This window comes from Schistocerca gregaria, chromosome 3 (genome assembly GCF_023897955.1).
Source record: "Schistocerca gregaria isolate iqSchGreg1 chromosome 3, iqSchGreg1.2, whole genome shotgun sequence".
Classification (NCBI taxonomy): domain Eukaryota; kingdom Metazoa; phylum Arthropoda; class Insecta; order Orthoptera; family Acrididae; genus Schistocerca; species Schistocerca gregaria.
This window is the reverse complement of record NC_064922.1, coordinates 797,086,783-797,106,064: the sequence shown is the minus strand read 5'-3', so window position 1 is coordinate 797,106,064 and position 19,282 is coordinate 797,086,783.

Below are 19,282 nucleotides of genomic sequence, written 5' to 3'. Positions count from 1 at the left end.
AGCAAACCTTAAGACGCTTAACGTTGGTTCTCAAAAGAAAAGATGTTCTTTTAGTTTCACGAAATGTCAATAAATTAACAACTGTCTTGTGATCTAAATCGTTGCGCTTGCTGAATTCGCAAAACACTCAACCTTAAAAGTCTTTTTTACAATTCAAACTCTCCCTCACATATTAAATACCAATACATACCATAAGGTTACATTTATGCTTTATAAAACTGAATGCCCAAATGAAAATATTCTAATAGCTTTTACAAAAAAAGCAAAAATGAATTCGACAAATACTCTGTTAACTAACAATAGTCCGTAACTGGATGAAAAAAACATACAATCTAAAATTTTTCTTTAAACTGAAAAATATTTGAAGACCCGAAACAATAGATAGGTTAACCAGTTATTCTTCTGTCAGTTACCAGGTAGCATTTCCTGCCTCATTTAAAATAAGGCAGAACTTCTATTTCAAATTGAGAAATTCATCAACCCTTTACAAATATCGATAACATAGTGCAGTTATAAAACAACTGGGCATCATACTTGGTCCATTGCTAACTCCGTTTCTCTGTTGCCAAGTCTGGTAGGGGTTGATTGAAGGGGGGGGGGGGGGAGGCGGAGGTGCAGCCTTCACCCTTCACGCAGCTGCTGCTCGTATATCAGCTCGGCATTTCGCGTTCCTTGGGTACGCATTCAAGCAGGACCTCAGTCCGTTGTAAGGTTTCTTGGAACGCAGCTGTGTTAATAATAGCCATGGGTTCCACACATAGCGGCGCGGACTGAAGCTGTTTTGCAGCAACTTTCACTAACCGTAAACAGAGAACTCACGGGGCGACCGTTCCAATCTTTGCTTTACTACACACGTGACAGATACGACGTTCAAGTCCACAAACATCGTCAGTAAACAACTGCCACAATTGGCCGTCCTGAAACAACTCGTTGTCCATTGGCCAAACCCACGCTGTCTCCGGCCTCACTCCGACCAGGCAACATCGTAGTGAAAACCTTCAAACAAAAAAATAGTGCCACAATTGGCACCTTAGTACTTCTCCACTCTCAACAATATCTATCTTTGCATTTTTAGTTTACTTCAGATTAGTGGCCTGTAATATATTCTCCAATTGGTTGCTTTCACGAACTTTGGACTTCATTATCTCATTAAGTCTCTAATTTACTGCACTTCACTAGTACTGATACATAACTATTGTCTCTAACTTGAACAGAATTAATTGTATGATTAACATTGCCTTCGAAGAACAGGCTTCTCTCTGTCGTTGTCTCTATGGTAATTATTTAGATTGTGTTGTGAACGTGTGGGTGGATAAAGTAGTATAAGCCTTGAAGAAGTAGGACAAGGCTGGGGATGGAAAGCTACTAATACCACAAAATAAAGTATTCTTGAGCTGCAGGTTATTGTCAAAAACAAACTATTTGCAATGATAGAATATACAATTTAGTAATGGGATCGCTAATAACTAATGAATAAAGCATCAATAGACACAATCCTTGTAATGGATATAAGAGGATGATTTAAAAACATAATAGAGATCGTCCCACTTTGACGGGCCAAAATAAATGTGTCCAATTAAGTTAAAGCACTAAGCAGTAACAGTAAATTTATTATCTGTCATATGCCGTTGCTCGTTAACAATTACAGGTAAATAACTTCAGCCTATAGTTATAAATATTTGGAAATATTTAAGAACAAGGACGTGACAAAATTGCCTAACCCGGATTCAGACTTTCGATAAGAGTTTTGCTAGGCAACGTTCGACTGTGGACTTGAATCATATGCTTGATGTATTATTTCCCTCTGTTGTTTTGTTGATTGCAGGAAACCTGAGCTTGGCGAGACCTTCTACTTCCATATTGGCCAGTGTCGGTATCGTGTGGCTGAAAGGGAAGATTGACTCCTCTCTGCAGCAAGCCCATCTGCGAGTCTGAGAATAGAGTCCTAAATTGGACAACCTCTCTTCCATATTGACCAGCGCATGTATCGAGTGCTTGCACTTTGTAGAGGGTAGCAAGCTCATCTTCTACTCTAAGGATAAATTCCCGACGTCAGATCTCCTTGGAGGTAGGTAACTTAAAAATTGTGATCGTTGATCATGGCAAGGTCAAGAATACAGTAAAAGACACGCATAGGCCGTCGGTAGGTGCCAGCTTGGACACCGTAATGCCTAGCTATTTGGTCAACTATATCAAAAACGGTCAAATGTGTGTGAATGCCGAAGGGAGCAAACTGCTGAGGTCATAGGTCCCTAGACTTACACACCACCTGAAATAACTTATACTAAGAACACACACACACACACACACACACGTCCAAGAGATGACTCGAACCTCCGGCAGGAGGGACTGGTGAACTACATCGACTATATCGTTAGTTTCGTTATAAAACTTCTCAGTTTCTTGAAGTTTCTTCTCTGACATCCAGCATGCATGTTACTCAGGATACGGATAAACTTTTCTTTTTCTCTTTGTAAGATGTGAGACTATTGTCGCCTGACTGGTAAGTGTGTTGCGTACTTCGCCCTGCAGGAAGGACCTGCTTGAGTAATCTCTGAAGAGCGCCAGCTAAACTTGTTCCTTTTTGTTTCAGCTCATCTGTCAATTTCACTGAGGTGAAGAAGCTGTCAGTTGTGACATTCTGCAAGGGCGACGCGCCCGACATCTTCTGTCGTGTAAGAGAACTGTTAGCAGTGACCCAGACACCGTTGTAGAAGGGGATGGGGGGATTCCCCACTGTGTAATATGTTATTCTGTAGCTTCGCAGTTTTACTCCGTAGGTCTGCACGTCGCCAGCCCACAGAAAACGGCTAGCCGCGCTGATGTAAAGTATCATCCGACCATCGAATACTTTGTATTTCTCTTTCATTATGGCCCAAAGTATCATAATATACTCTAACACCTCGTGAATAACGTTGAGGCATTCCCAGAAACTATTTAGTGTCTGAAAGACGGCATTACTGATAGCAAACTGCGTTAAAATGGGTATGGGTCAAAAAGACTCACATGGTACTACTGGTATAAGAGGTAAATTTTTCGTACTTCTAGGTGAGATAGAGGGATGCCAGGTTAGCCGAGTACGCTAAGCGCTGCTTTCTGGACTCGGGTAGTTGCGCCAGCCCTGGATCGAATGCGCCCAGCGGATTAACGACGAGGACCGGTGTACCAGCCAGTCTGGATGTGGTTTTTAGGCGGTTTTACACATCCCCCTAGGTGAATACTGGGCTGATTCCCACGTCTTGCCTCACTTCCACTGCTCGCAGTCATCTCAACACTTTCGCACTGTTCCGTGGATTACACCAGTCGCAGACAGTTGGGGTACACAAATTCCTTCCCGGGAGGGGGAGGGTGGGGTACGGGGTGGCGGCAGGAAGGGCATCCGACCACCCCTTCAACTAATTCAACTAACATTGCCACATGTTATTAACCATGCCGACCCTGCGTATTTGCGGGACAAAAGGCACAATCAAAAAAAAAAAAAAGAAAAGAAAAGAAAAGAAAGAAAGGTTAGGTAGGGGGATGAAATTTTGGTGAGTTGTAGAACTCCATTAATTATGAAAAGTCTCAGGAGAGTTTGGTCCTGCGAAGATTACGGAGGGGGCTACGCCTCGAAAAATCTTTGTGGCAAAAAATTACCACACTGTACTTCTAGTGTTAAAGACGAATGATACTTGACTACCAAGGAGAAGTCAAATTAACTTAATGTAATTAAATTCTGCATACAAATGTCGTTAAGAAACACGTTATTTCGGCTGTAAAGACAAGTTTACTGGCCGACCTAACGCGAAGTGAATTTCACTACAAGGAAGTTTAATAACATTTAACAAAGTAAGAGGATAACTAAATCATTCGTTCTGGGGAGATACGGGATCAGACTACGTGACTCTCATCCTGCTGACAAAGTCTGTTGTGAGCGTATACCATACGCAACACAAGAGATATCGACACTGCTGAAACATTTCTTTATCGATGAGGACCTGTGGCACACATTTCTTCCTGTCTCTGTTGCGGCAGTTTTCACTATATGTCAAAATATGGGAATGTGACCATATAAGAAATGTGTAAGTAATTTTTCCAGGCTTTTAAATCTGTTGTTACAGATGAATGTGGAAACTGATTATGGTAAAAGAACTGAATATCATATGCTTTGTAGATAAGAAGTTCATTTAGTATTTTTATGCACCTTTATTTCTTCAGGCTTAACAGAGAACTGTAGAAATAATCCTAAGAGAAAGCTATTAATATTATGACCGATAGTTAAAGTCTGGCACCTATCAATGTTTCGCCAATTATACCGCAGAATTCAAGGCCTTTCCGGATTTGGAATTCGATTTGAGTATATTTGGATTGAATGCCATCAAAATACGGCGATTTAGCTTCGATGTTGTCGAAGCTATGTCTCTACAATATAACCGTGAAGCAAACATAATGGTGATAACTAAATGTAGATATAGTAGTGCACACTACATGGACAAACATTTAAAGAAGACGTTATTCACAAGTCTCCAGAACATTTCCTTTACAATTTACGATTTTTGGAAATCATGCGATACCACCTACAAGTTATTGGGAAAGATTCAGATATTTTAATTGAAGGAGTTTCATTCGTGCTATACAAGACTATAGAGATGTCATGTTTGTGAGTAATGCAGTGTCTGTTGTAGTAAGTATCCACAGCAAGAGTAAAGTATCAACACGTGTTGTGATTTGGAGTGTTTCCTTTTACATATTCACCATTTACCTGTAGTTTGAAATAATGAATGGTACGGAAACGGTTGGTAGCCTCGCTGACTAATTGTTTCATACAAAGAATTTCTCAAAATAAATTTTAGTATTTAGTCTAAATTTGCTCGCTTGCTGTAATTACGCCGCCATTAGAGCGAAACTGTACAGTACACCTACAAAATTCTCAGTTGAAGCTCTTCTTCTTCTACGGGAGCATACGCTCGGTAATGCTACGTTCTTAAAGCAACTTCTGACTAACTCTCAACATCTCGAAAGAAATTATACTTCCCATTGCCCTAGAGAGACGTTCTGCACTTCATTTACATTTAAATGGCAGGATGTGCTTTTAATTCATTAAGTAAATGTATACCAAATTTCAACAGTCCAGATGAATTCCCTTCTACTCTAACTCCAGAAGCTCTTGTTTTCGTTCTTATCATTTCCGCGGCTTCCAATCTCGAATAAACTCGCAAAATTAGCATTTTAATGAGCAAAGTGGAGAAGATTTTCAAATTTTCAATGGAAGTTTCTGTCGAGCAGACGCAAGGAAAAGGTCCTTAACGAACGAGCCTGATATCCGATCCTGATTATTTACGTAACATCTCTCTGAGAAGATCAAGCAGACTTTTGCGACGTCATCTTCCTGAAGAGTCAACAACTATTCGATCTATGTCTAACACGTAGCATTTTAGTTGATTTCTGATTTTCTGATGGAAAAGGATTTGGCAAAAACCTAATATTTGCTTTGAAGTAGATGACTTGAAATATTTGTTGCTGGCCCTATAAACGCTCTCCCTTGAAAGTAGGCCACAGAGAACACTAAATCAAACTTTCTATGCTGGCTCGGTTTAAGGTTTTCAGTTATGAAACAAGCATATCTATCTCTGTTTTAGACTATTAGAATTGATTGAACCTTAGGTATGGGTTTGAAGAACACTAAAGATGAACATGTATATTCCAATGATATCATTTGAAGACACCGTTCACTGGAATCAGTCAAAACCTTGCGCTACGTTCGTAAAAGTCGTTTGTGTAACACTAAATGGATATGTCTTGCAACATCATCGATGGTTTCTTGCTAAAGGCACTAGTAATTCAACAGAAACTGATAAAATGGTGGTTTCAGCCAGAACCCACTAGTACGGAAAGAGTTACATTGTGACGTGTTAAATATTTCAAATGGTATGCTTTATCAATAAAAGGGTAAAAGCAATTTTTAGATTTCATGGAAGTATAAATTAGGGTCAGTGTAAAGGTACGTTCACTAGCTAGCACAATTTAAAACACAGGGAACTCCGACCCACAGGTGGCTTCTTACAAATACATTTGTATCAACATTTGGATACCGCTACAAACTTGAGGAATATCATTAAAGGAAACTGTCAATAACGGAGCGGCAGATGTCCAAGGAACTGATGTTTCTTAGTAGGCATTGCTCACTGAGTGTCTTTTGTTAGGATTTTTTAAGATGAATATATATTTTTATTTCTTCGTGTACAGCATAACTCCATGACGACGTTTGAAGCTTTCAGGAATGATGAAGAAGGGTAAATGGATCAATTCAAAGTCGGGAAATGTGTGTTACTCGTCATATACATGGTTATTCTCCGATGATGTTACAAACTTTCAATGATGAAGGAGAAGGGTAAATGCATCAGCTTGTCTTGAGGGACCCTGAGGAAAAGACTGAATCGAAAGTTGTAAGCGAATATCGTTCCGATACCTCTAGAAGTTGCGTAGATGTACGTGTACTGATGTTGTTAATATTGTTAGTTAGGAGACTCTCGTAGGTGTTAGTATGAACCAAAGCAAGAAAAATGTTTCTAGTAAACATGGGCTCTAAAATGCATATCGTCAGCAGCATGAGAACTTGCTCATCTTCGCTACCGTGAAAGACATTCTTCCATCGAACAAGTACTCATAGTTGTTAACGTATTCATTTTAGAGACCATATTTGCTGGATATTTTTGTCTTGTTTTGGTTCATACCACCTCCTCCAAAAATATGGAACGAAAGAGTTTGCAGTAGGTGTCTTTACACGTACAGTGCTCATAGCCCTTAAAGTATGCATTTTAGAGCCCTTAATTAGTAGGTTTCTTTTATGGTTTGGTATGTACCACCACCTCTGAAAGCTGACTACCTTATATTTGAGCAACAGCAATACTTGTACATAGATTTCACTGTCAGAGGTATCAGAACGATTTTCGCTTATAACTTTTGACTTGGTCGTTTGCGAGCGAGGGTCTATTACCTTAAGCAGATACATTTACATAATGAGTATCATGACGAGTACAGGGATTAGCGACTATAATGCAGTTGCTGCTAGGCTGAATACCGTAACGCCTACAACCATCATAAAGAAACGCAAAGTACATCTATTTAAAATATCTTACCAGAATGCTTTTCTTACCTTTTTAAAATATAGTCTCCACTCCTTCCGATCTGAATGGCTGACATCGAAATAAGTGTCCAAGGAATAGGAAAGTCCACTGGACCTGACGGGATACCAATTCGTTTTTACACAGAGTACGCGAAAGAACTCGCCCCCCCCCCCCCCCTTCTAACAGCCGTGAACCGCAAGTTTCTAGAGGAACGGAAGGTTCGGAATGATTGGAAAAGAGCACAGGTAACCCGAGTCTTCAAGAAGGGTCGTCGGGCAGATGCGCAAAACTATAGACCTACATCTGGGACGTCGATCTGTTGTAGAATTTTAGAACATGGTATTTGCTCGAGTATCATGTCGTTTTTGGAAACCCAGAATCTACTCTGTAGGAATCAACATGGATTCCGGAAACAGTGATCGTGTGAGACCCAACTAGCTTTATTTGTTCATGACACCCAGAAAATATTAGATACAGGCTCCCAGGTAGATGCTATTTTCCTAGACTTCCGGAAGGCGTTCGATACAGTTCCGCACTGTCACCTGATAAACAGAGTAAGAGCCTACGGAATATCAGACCAGCTGTGTGGCTGGATTAAATAGTTCTTAGCAAACAGAACACAGCATGTTGTTATCAATGGAGAGACGTCTACAGACGTTAAAGTAACCTCTGGCGTGCCACAGGGGAGTGTTATGGGACCATTGCTTTTCACAATATACATAAATGACCTAGTAGATAGTGTCTGAAGTTCCATGCGGCTTTTCGCGGATGATGCTGTAGTATACAGAGATGTTGCATGCCTTAACATAGACAAATGTAATGTATTGCGAATACGTAGAAAGAAGGATCCTTTATTGTATGATTATATGATTGCGGAACAAACACTGGTAGCAGTTACTTCTGTGAAATATCTGGGAGTATGCGTGCGGAACGATTTGAAGTGGAATGATCATATAAAATTAATTGTTGGTAAGGCGGGTACCAGGTTGAGATTAATTGGGAGAGTCCTTAGAAAATGTAGTCCATCAACAAAGGAGGTGGCTTACAAAACACTCGTTCGACCTATGCTTGAGTATTGCTCATCAGTGTGGGATCCGTACCAGGTCGGGTTGACGGAGGAAATAGAGAAGATCCAAAGAAGAACGGCGCGTTTCGTCACAGGTTATTTGGTAACCGTGATAGCGTTACGGAGATGTTTAGCAAACTCAAGTGGCAGACTCTGCAAGAGAGGCGCTCTGCATCGCGGTGTAGCTTGCTCGCCAGGTTTCGAGAGGGTGCGTTTCTGGATGAGGTATCGAATATATTGCTTCCCACCTACTTATACCTCCCGAGGAGATCACGAATGTATAATTAGAGAGATTCGAGCGCGTACGGAGGCTTTCCGGCAGTCGTTCTTCCCGCGAACCATACGCGACTGGAACAGAAAAGGAAGGTAATGACAGTGGCACGTAAAGTGCCTTCTGCCACACACCGTTGGGTGGCTTGCGGAGTATAAATATAGATGGAGATGTAGAAGATCACGTAAGCATAGTAAAGATGTGGAATAGTTTCAAAGAGATAGTATCGACGGCAATTGGGAGATATATACCACATAAACTAATAAGTGATGGTACTGATACCTCATGGTACACAAAACGGGTCATATCGCTGTTGCAGAAGCAACGAGAAAAAGCTTGCCAAATTTAAATGAACGCAAAATCCCCAAGATTGGAAAAGTTTTGTTGAAGTTCGAAACATAGCGCGTACTTCAATGAGAGATGCTTTTAATAATTTCCACAACGAAACTCTGTCTTGGAAGCTGGCAGAAAACGCAAAGAGATCATGGTCATACGTAAAGCACACCAAGACTCAATCAATACTTTCACTGCGCGATAACAACGGTGAAGTCACTGATGACAGTGCCACTAAAGCATAGTTATTAAACGCGGTTTTCCCAAATTCCGTCACCAAAGAAGACGAAGTAAATATCGGATTTCCAATCGAGAACAACTGCCACAATGAGAAACATATAAGTAGATATAATCGTTGAAGGCAAGCAAAGTCACTTAATAAATACAAGGTCTTTTGTCCAGATTGCGTGCCAGTCAGGTTACTTTCAAAATATGCTGATGCAATAGTTCCATATATAGCAGTTATATACAACCGCTCGCTCACAGAACGTTCCGTACTTAAAGACTGGAAAAATGCTCAGGTCATACCAATACCCATAATGTCAAATAGGGGCAATCCACTGAATACAGGCCCATACAGGCAGATGTCACTAATGTCGATTTGCAGAAGGGTTTCGGAATATGTATTTTGTTTGAACATAATGATTTATCTAGAAGAAAACGATTTATTGACTATTAGTCAGTACGGATTCAGAAAACATCGTTCTTATGAAACACAACTTGCTCTTTATACTCATGAAGTAATGAGTGCTATCGACAGAGGATGTCAGATTGATTCCATATATTCAGATTTCCAGAAGGCTTTCGACACCGTGCATCACAAGCGTCTTCTAACCAAACTGCGTTCCTATGGACATCGCCTCAGTTGTGCGACTGGATTCGTGATTTCCTGTTACAAAGGTCATAGTTCGTAATAATAGACGTAAAGTCATCGAGTAAAACAGAAGCAATATCCGGCGTTTCCCAAGGAAGCGTTATAGGCCCTCTACTGTTCCTGATCTGTGTTAACGACATAGGAGGCACTCTGAGTAGCCCTATCAGATTGTTTACAGATGATGCTGTCATTTACCGCCTTGTAACGTCATCAGATGATCAAAACGAATTGCAAAATGATTTAGATAAGCTATTTGTATGGTGCGAAAAGTGACAGTTGACCCTAATAAAGAAAAGTGCGAAGTTATTCACATCAGTACTAAAGGAAATCAGCTAAATTTCGATTACGCGATAAGTCACACAAATCTTAAGGCTGTAAATTCTAGTAAATATTTGGGGGTTACAATTACAAAGAACCTAAACTGGAACCATAACATAGATAATGTTGCGGGTAGAGCAAAACCAATGACTGCGATTCATCGGCAGAACACTTAAAACGTACAGCAGGTCTACTAAAGAGACTGTTCACACCACTCTTGCCAGCCCTATTCTGGAGTACTGGTGTGCGGTGTGGGATCAGCATCAGGAGGGACTGACGGATAACTTGGGAAAAGTTCAAAGAAGGGCGACTCGTTTTGTGCTACCGCGGAATAGCGGAGATAGTGCTACAGACATGATACGTGAATTGGAGTGGCAATCATCAAAACAAAAGCGTTTTTGATGCAACAGGATATTCACGTGCTTTTTCACACATCAGTTTTCTTCTGTGATTGCGAAAACATTCTGTTGGCACACACCTACTCAGGGAGAAATGATCATCATGATAAAATAAGAGGAATCAGGGGTCGCACAGAAAAAAATAAGTGCTCGTTCTTCAAGCGCGCCGTTCGGGAGTCGAACGGTAGAGAGACAAGTTGAAGGTGGTTCAGTGAACACTCTGCCAGGCTCTTTATTGTGAGTAGCAAAGTAATCACATTGATGTAGATACCCTTCTTCGTTATCCGTGAAAGCTTCTAACAGATAGAATCACCTTTTGTGTCCATAAAGTACTAATACTTCATTGTGTGAAAGGTTGCACGGTTGTTTTCGATACTGTGCCTTGTGTTTCCATTTTGTACGAGGTGATTTGCCAAGGTGGATTTACTTCCTACGCTCTTTCCTTTCTATTTCTGTGTTTTCCCTACACCACATTTTAAAATTCCTCAACTTAATTCCCGTTGCAGAACCAGCACTCTCCGAAAACGGAGAAATTAATAAATGCCAGAGAAACGCTCAACAACTTCAGTGGTAGATGTGACAAGGAAAACGTTTTGCATCACAGAGGGCCTTTATTTCAAAGTTCCCATGGCCCATTTACCGAAAATAAGTTGAGAAAGATCACTTCTTCCAACATACGGCTTGGGTAATGATTATGACGGAAAAATTTATAAACATAGGACCACACAGTTTTCTTTCTCACATACGCTTCTGGAATGAATAGGGAAACCGAAAGTGAGACTGGTAGACTGCACTGGTACCACCTTCCAAAGATATAGTCTTCGGTTAGTACCCACTTTCACAAAATAACTTGTAATGACTCCTTAATTTCATAATGTTATTACCTTCTTGTCACCAACCGAAAGCATCGTATAATACCAGAATGCAGCCGTACAGTGCAAAGAGCCAGTCCTCCTCCGGCTTCGTAATCATGTTTCCTTCCAAATTGTGGTCTGCAGTTCCACTTTTGCGAAGCAAGAGCAATAAAAGTTGTCCTGGACATAAAATGTGTTTTAAAACGGGTGGACTGTAACTGCGGATTTTTGTAGAAACAACGGAAAGTGTGGTTAACCAATTACAGTCCCTCTGTTAAAATCTCTGGCTCCGTTAACAAATAAATTAACTTTCATTTACGGGTATCGTGTCATTCATCCAATTAATTCCACTAGCTCAGCCCTTTGGACGTAAAATGATGCATATGGCAGTATGCTTTACTGAAATGTCATCAAAGTAGCAACAGAAGCACCCCAATCACTGTTTTTGTAGCTATGAATGTTATTGACATCATATATGGTCACCAGAATTGAATCTTTCGTCCTCTAAACCGTGACCGAAATCTTTCATAATCAGACAAATCTCCTCAAACTGTCTGTCGGTCTTGTAAAAATTAATTCACGAAGTCTTTTGAAAGTAAATAAAAATGTTCGATTATACCTGTTGACTGCTTCGAATCTCCATATTACTTCTCTTTATAAGCATCTCCAATCACTGCTAGACGTAGGTCAAAGTTTTTTTTACAGAGTTCAGCTTTTAATGATATGCTTATTAGCTCAATTACAACAGTATTAACAACGTTTTTAAAAACCATTTTCATTCCTAATTAGAGAAATAGGTCGACAATAGGGAACTCGCTAGCCGCCGGTCGGACTACAATATCGCTCAGCTACCACTGACGCAGCGATCCCCGTAGCCGGCTGCAACACCTTATCGGCTCTCAAGGTGGATATGAAAGACATAAAGCACATACACATAATCAGTGCAACAATTGCAGTAAAATTAAAAATGTAATTACACAAACATATGTCAATACTTACCTGGCGTCCTCCAGCGGAAATTTTATACTTAATGCCCCATGACTGTTTCATTAGTAAACATTACAATATGTAGATGAAGACCTCAACCGCTTTCCTTTATCAAAGTCGCTAACATTCGCTGATGTCATAACACCCTCCTAGGGTGTAAGCCGTTCAGACTACATCGATATTAGTGATATAAACCTCTACTAAGGACAACACATTTTGGTTCAAATGCTGTGGTCGCTGTCAGAAATAATGATTTATAAACAAATAGTCTCGGCATGGCATAGCCCTGCGTGTCATAGGCTCGTTGTAAGAGATGCTCTTTGTAAACAATGCGGCTGAATGGAATGCACAGTTGGTATTACGTACTTTCTGATTCAGTACTCGCCCTTTGGAAGAAATGAAACGGTCCAGACAGTCTTGCGCGCCTATAAAATGACAGTCCCCGCCAATCACTTACTGTAGTTCAAGGCAAATTATAGAAAGACAGTATGTTTGTCCCCAAATGAATTGGGGTGTTAGACCCTTTCCAAAAACCACCATACATTGTAAATTGCATTGAAAGCAAAAATAAAATGAAGGAAGCTACGGCATCCCGATTGGCTGGCATAACAATCATCGTGAGAGCTGGTGGGGAGACGACACTCCCCTCGCAATACTTTTCGCAAATGCTCGTGGATGACGGACGGAGCAAAGACTTATCTCTGATTATTTTGGACATGCGTAGGGACTTCGGAAAGCAAGTTACACATGTCTTGCCACGCTAAGACTGTAGTCGTACTCCAAACTTGAAGTACGTGCAGCAGTGCGATTTGTATAGGCACAACGCCTAAAGTGCACACAGGTTCACGGTGAAATTCTGCCGGTACATAACCCAAATCTAGAGTTTCGTCCAGTTGTAGTGAAACGATGTAAAATATTTGACGAATAGCGCACAGCTGCGGCTGATTCTGAACTGTGAGGAAGCTCACTGACATCGGCCACAGACGATTATGTGCATGAAATGGAGGAATGTATCTGTAGCCAACACGGGGGAAAGTATTTCCAGTGATTAGGATTCTCACGCAATTGTTTTCGGATGACTAAGTGACTAGGAAGTAGATTTCTGTCATCGATAAACTGACCGACTGGTAGAAGTTTGAAACGTCCCCTTAGAAAAATTATACAAGACTCTGCTTAAACTGACACACAATATTTTTAGCGCAACGCAATCTGACTTTCAAAAATCCCTACAGAGGAATGGCCCTGACTAACATTAACCTATACTTTTCACAAATCACTTACCTCACAAAAATCTTCGTTACTCGAACTACTGCAATACAGCGAGCGCCACTACTACCAGCTAAATAAAAGATTCAAACTACTGAAGACACTAACTACTGATAGTTATAGTTAGCAAATGAGAGATTTTGACAGAGAACAATATATATATATATATATATATATATATATATATATATATATATATATATATCCCCACATCTACCACTGCTGGCGGCTCACCTCCAACTGCGCAACACTACGCGCTGTTAACATCTAACTGCTCACTACAATAGAGAATTTTTCAACAATGCAAACCAGACACAGACTGCACACACAGAACAGCCAGTGATTTTCATACCGAGCGCTACTTGGCGTTACCAATAAAAAAACCTAGATAGCCTACTTACAAGTTTCCAACCTTTGTTTACATAGATTTCCTGACTATGTTCTACAGTTGTTGGATTGGGTTTGGTTGATTTGTGGTCATCGGTTTCATCGGATTAAGGAAGGAAGTCAGCCGTGCCCTTTCAACGGAATCATTCCGGCATTTGCTTGAAGCGATTTAGGGATATCACGGAAAACCTAGATCAGGATGACCGGACGCGGAATTGAACCGTCGTCCTCCCGAATGCGAGTATAGTGTGCTAATCAGTGCGCCATCTCGCTCGGTGTAAAATAGTGTCATGTATCTGTGGAACTTTGTAGTACCACATTCAATAAAATTTACTCATCCCGCCGTAATATGGTGTAAACCTACTTTTTGAAGTCTTCTCGCAGTTCACAACGTTTGGTGCGAATTGTGATTCGCTTACTTTAGTACTGTACATACAGTAAATACAAGGTGACAGTTATTAAAGTATATGGAAACAAGCGTAAATTAGTTACAAACAAAGTCGTGCTTACGATTTATTCTACGCTGAAGTGTCAGAACATGGCAGAATGGCTGTTTTCAGCTCAGCAGTGGTTTTGGGGTTATTGCTTCACACCTTATCTTTAGTACATCTACACCCATGCCCTTGTATAGACCCTGTACATACTCCTTCCACCTTTCTGCTTTCCCTTCTTTGCTTAGAACTGGATTTCCATCTGAGCTCTTGATGTTCATATAAGTGGTTCTCTTATCTCCAAAGGTCTCTTTAATTTTCCTGTAGGCAGTATCTATCTTACCCCTAGTGAGATAAGCCTCTACATCCTGACATTTGTCCTCTAGCCACCCCTGCTTAGCCATTTTGCACTTCCTATCGATCTCATTTTTGAGACGTTTGTATTCATTTTTGCCTGCTTCATTTACTGCATTTTTATATTTTCTCCTTTCATCAATCTAATTTAATATTTCTTCTGTTACCCAAGGATTTCTACTAGCCCTCGTCTTCTTACCTACTTCATTCTCTGCTGCCTTCACTACTGGAATGTAGTCGAATTAAGTCGGGTGATGCTGAGGGAATTAGATTAGGAATTGAGGCACTTAAAGTAGTAAAGGAGTTTTGCTATTTGCGGAGCAAAATAACTGATAATGGTCGATGTAGAGAGGATATAAAATGTAGACTGGCAATGGCAAGGAAAGCGTTTCAGAAGAAGAGAAATTTGTTAACATCGAGTATAGATTTGAGTGTCAGGAAGTCATTTCTGAAGGTATTTATATGGAGTGTAGCCATGTATGGAACTGAAACATGGACGATAAATAGTTTGGACAAGAAGAGAATAGAAGCTTTCGAAATCTGGTGCTACAGAAGAATGCTGAAGATTAGATGAGTAGATAACATAACTAATGAGGAAGTATTGAATACGATTGGGGAGAAGAGAAGTTTCTGGCACAACTTGACCAGAGCAAAGGATCGGTTGGTAGGATATGTTCTGACGCATCAAGGGATCACCAATTTAGTATTGGAGGGCAGCGTAGAGGGTAAAAATCATAGAGGGAGACCAAGAGATGAATACACTAAGCAGATTCACAAGGATGTAGGTTGCAGTAGGTACTGGGAGATGAAGAAGCTTGCACAGGATAGAGTAGCATGGAGAGCTGCATCAAAGCAGTCTCAGGACTGAAGACCACAACAACAACATCCCTACCCATAAAAAGGAGACGCATGTGTTCAGATACGGATAATATGGAGGCCAATCGAGGCTCATGCACGTGGCCTCTAGGTACCCCAGAGCCAGTACACGGTCGCCAAAGTGCTCCTCCAGGACTTCAAACAGTCTCCTGCTTCGATGGGGTGGATCTCCGTCTTGAGTGAACCACAAATTGTCGAAATGAGGGCACTTTGGGTAAAGGGATGAAAGTACCGTTCGGTAGTCACCGTGTCATTAAGGAATTTCGCTCCGATTATTCCGTCATTGGACATTGCACACCATCCAGTCAACCGCTGAGGGTGAAGAGAACTCTCGATGGCTAAAGGCGGATTCTAAGTTCTCCAAATGCTCCAGTTTTGCTTATTGAGAACCCATCCAAACGAAAGCGGGCTTCGTCACTAAACCAAACCATAAACTCCCATCATACCACGCGGCCAACCGTGCAGTTTGAACGTCCTAAGTCAAACCATTCATAAATTATGGCGAATTTATTTCATACAACTAAATAAGTGTCGCCCTGTAGTTTGTGCATTACCCTCCAGCCTCTAGAAAAATGAATTAGGGAAGAATAGCATTGACTGAAGGACCCAATATCCTTAATATTCATAAATAATAAAGTGAAAAAGAACCAGTTCATGATCAGGAGGGCATGTAAATATAGTCCGTTAATTGCATGAAACACAAAACACATCACTTATTTTCATCCTAATAGTATTCAACGATTAAAAAAGTACACAAGAAAATATTACAAAGTAAAATTAAGGAGTAACAAAAGAAGAAACATTTCCTTTTTACTCAAATTGGAAAAAAATATGTCATTCGCATGAAGCCAAAGAATATTCGTACCCAAGAATGCTCTCAAATAGAATTGGGTTTCATAGGAAACAAGCAAATGACACGCTACTGCTGTCAAGAGGAGTGTGAAAGACATATCGGAAATTCTAAATTGCTTGAAAATTCTGTATCATAAAGCTACAGCTACGTAGAACATGAACAGGTTAAATTATGAACTACCTGGACGTACATATTACAAGACACAACAGTATATACACACACAAAACTTATACGAGAGGTGTAGTGAACGACACCACGATCATATCACCCAAAAACTCGTAATAAAGTCACATGCAGGTTAATGCTGGCCAGGGGAAAAATTAGAATTGGGAAATTAATTGTAGAGAAACAGATTGAGTTTGCCAATTTACAGGGTGGTCCATTGATAGTGGCCGGGCCAAATATCTTACAAAATAAGCACCAAACGAAAAAACTACAAAGAACGAAACTCGTCTAGCTTGAAGGGGGAAACCAGATGGCGCTATGGTTGGCCCTCTAGATGGCGCTGCCATAGTTCAAACGGATATCAGCTGCGCTTTTTAAATAGGAACCCCCATTTTTATTGCATTAGTGTAGTATGTAAAGAAATATGAATGGACCACTTTTTTCCCTTTGTGATAGATGGCGCTGTAATAGTCACAAACTTATAAGTACGTAGCATCACGTAACATTCCGCCAGTGCGGACGGTATTTGCTTCGTGATACATTACTCGTGTTGAAATGGACCGTTTACCAATTGCGGAAAAGGTAGATATCGTGTTGATGTATGGCTATTGTAATCAAAATGCCCAACGGGCGTGTGCTACGTATGCTGCTCGGTATCCTGGTCGACATCATCCAAATGTCTTGACCGCTAGCCGGATAGTTACGTTATTTACGGAAACAGGAAGCGTTCAGCCACAAGTGAAACGTCAACCACTATCTGCAACAAATGATAATGCCCAAGTAGGTGTTTTAGCTGCCGTCGCGGCTAATCCCCACATAAGTAGCAGACAAATTGTGTGAGAATCGAGAATCTCAAAAACGTCGGTGTTGAGAATGCTACATCTACATCGACTGCACTGGTACCATATTTCTATGCACCAGAAATTGCATGGCGACGACTTTGAACGCAGTGTACAGTTCTGCCACTGGGCACAAGAGAAATTACGGGTCGATGACAGATTTTTTGCACGCGTTCTATTTAGCGACGAAGCATCATTCACCAGCAGCGGTAACGTAAACCGGCATAATATGCACTATTGGGCAACGAAAGATCCACGATGGCTGCGATAAGTTGAACATCAGCGACCTTGGCGGTTTAATGTATGGTGCGGCATTATGGGAGGAAGCGTAATTGGCCCCCATTTTATGGATGACAACCTAAATGGTACAATGTATGCTGATTTCCTACGTAATGTTCTACCTATGTTACTACAAGACGTTTCACTGCATGATAGAGTGGCGATATACTTCCAGCATGATGGACGTTCGGCACATAGCTCGCGTTCGGTTGAAGCGGTATTGAATAGCAAATTTCATTACAGGTGGATTGGTTGTCGAAGCCCGCATGTTCACCGGATCTGACGTCCCCGGATTTCTTTCTGTGGGGGAAATTGAAGGATATTTGCTATCGTGATCCACCGACAACGCCTGACCAAAGCATGTGCGAACATTACGGAAGGCGAACTACTAGCTGTTGAGAGGAATGTCATTACACGTATTGCCAAATGCATTGAGGTTGACGGTCATCATTTTGTGCATTTATTGCTTTAATGTGGTATTTACAGGTAATCACACTGTAACAGCATGCGTTCTCAGAAATGATAAGTTCACAAAGGTACATGTATCACAATGGAACAACCGAAATAAAATGTTCAAAAGTACCTACGTTCTGTATTTTAATTTTAAAAAATGTCTACCTGTTACCAACTGGTAGTCTAAAATTGTGAGCCATATGTTTGTGGCTATTACAGCGACATCTATCACAAGGGGAAAAAAACGGTACATCTAAAACATTCATATTTCTTTACGTACTAAACGAATATGTAATAAAAAATGGGGGTTCCTATTTTTAAAAAACGCAGTTGATATCCATTTGACCTATGGCAGCGCGATCTAGCGGGCCAACCATAGCGCCATCTGGTTTCCCCCTTCAAGCTAGACAAGTTTCGTTCTTTGTAGTTTTTTCGTTTGATGCTTATTTCATGAGATATTCGGCCCGCTCACGATCAGTGGTCCACCCTGTATACATCGCTTCCATGGTTGACTCAGTACTTGGAAAAGCAAAGAAGGAACTATATGCAAACCACATTACACAAGCAGAATATAAACACAAATGTATATCTAGCATACTATACTGCCTGAAAATAAATTATTACATGTGGAAAGACAACGTCGACTTCGGACCGATGCTGTATAGGTAACGTGGGTGGTAGTAGATGTACTGATAACGGTTTATACGTCGTCCATCAATAGATAACGCAGTGGCATGCTACCAGAGCGCCATTTAAAAGGGAATGTTTACAGCCAGAATGTTAAGTGTGGTGAAGCAGTGTGAAGCAAGCAGGCAACCATGCCACGGAGACGCACTCGTGGTTCCTACAGCCAACTAGGCGAGTTTGAAAGGGGTGAAATAGTGCCTTCCAAATGGCGAATATTACTTTAAGAGAAACGAGACACAAACTGGACGTGCTGCGTCCTTTATGCAACGATGCTGTTATCAGTGGTCTCACGAGCATTCTCATACCCACAGACTAGGTTCTGGACTCCCAAGCAGCACGGACACACGCCGGGATCGAGGCAGCAGTGGCAGATCGTACAGCTCTCACAATACAGTAGGAGGACCTGGAACCCAAAGGTGTCAACACGAACTTAAGAACCATCACTATCGCAGCGTGTCAGCAATCGTTGCTTAATATACTAAAAA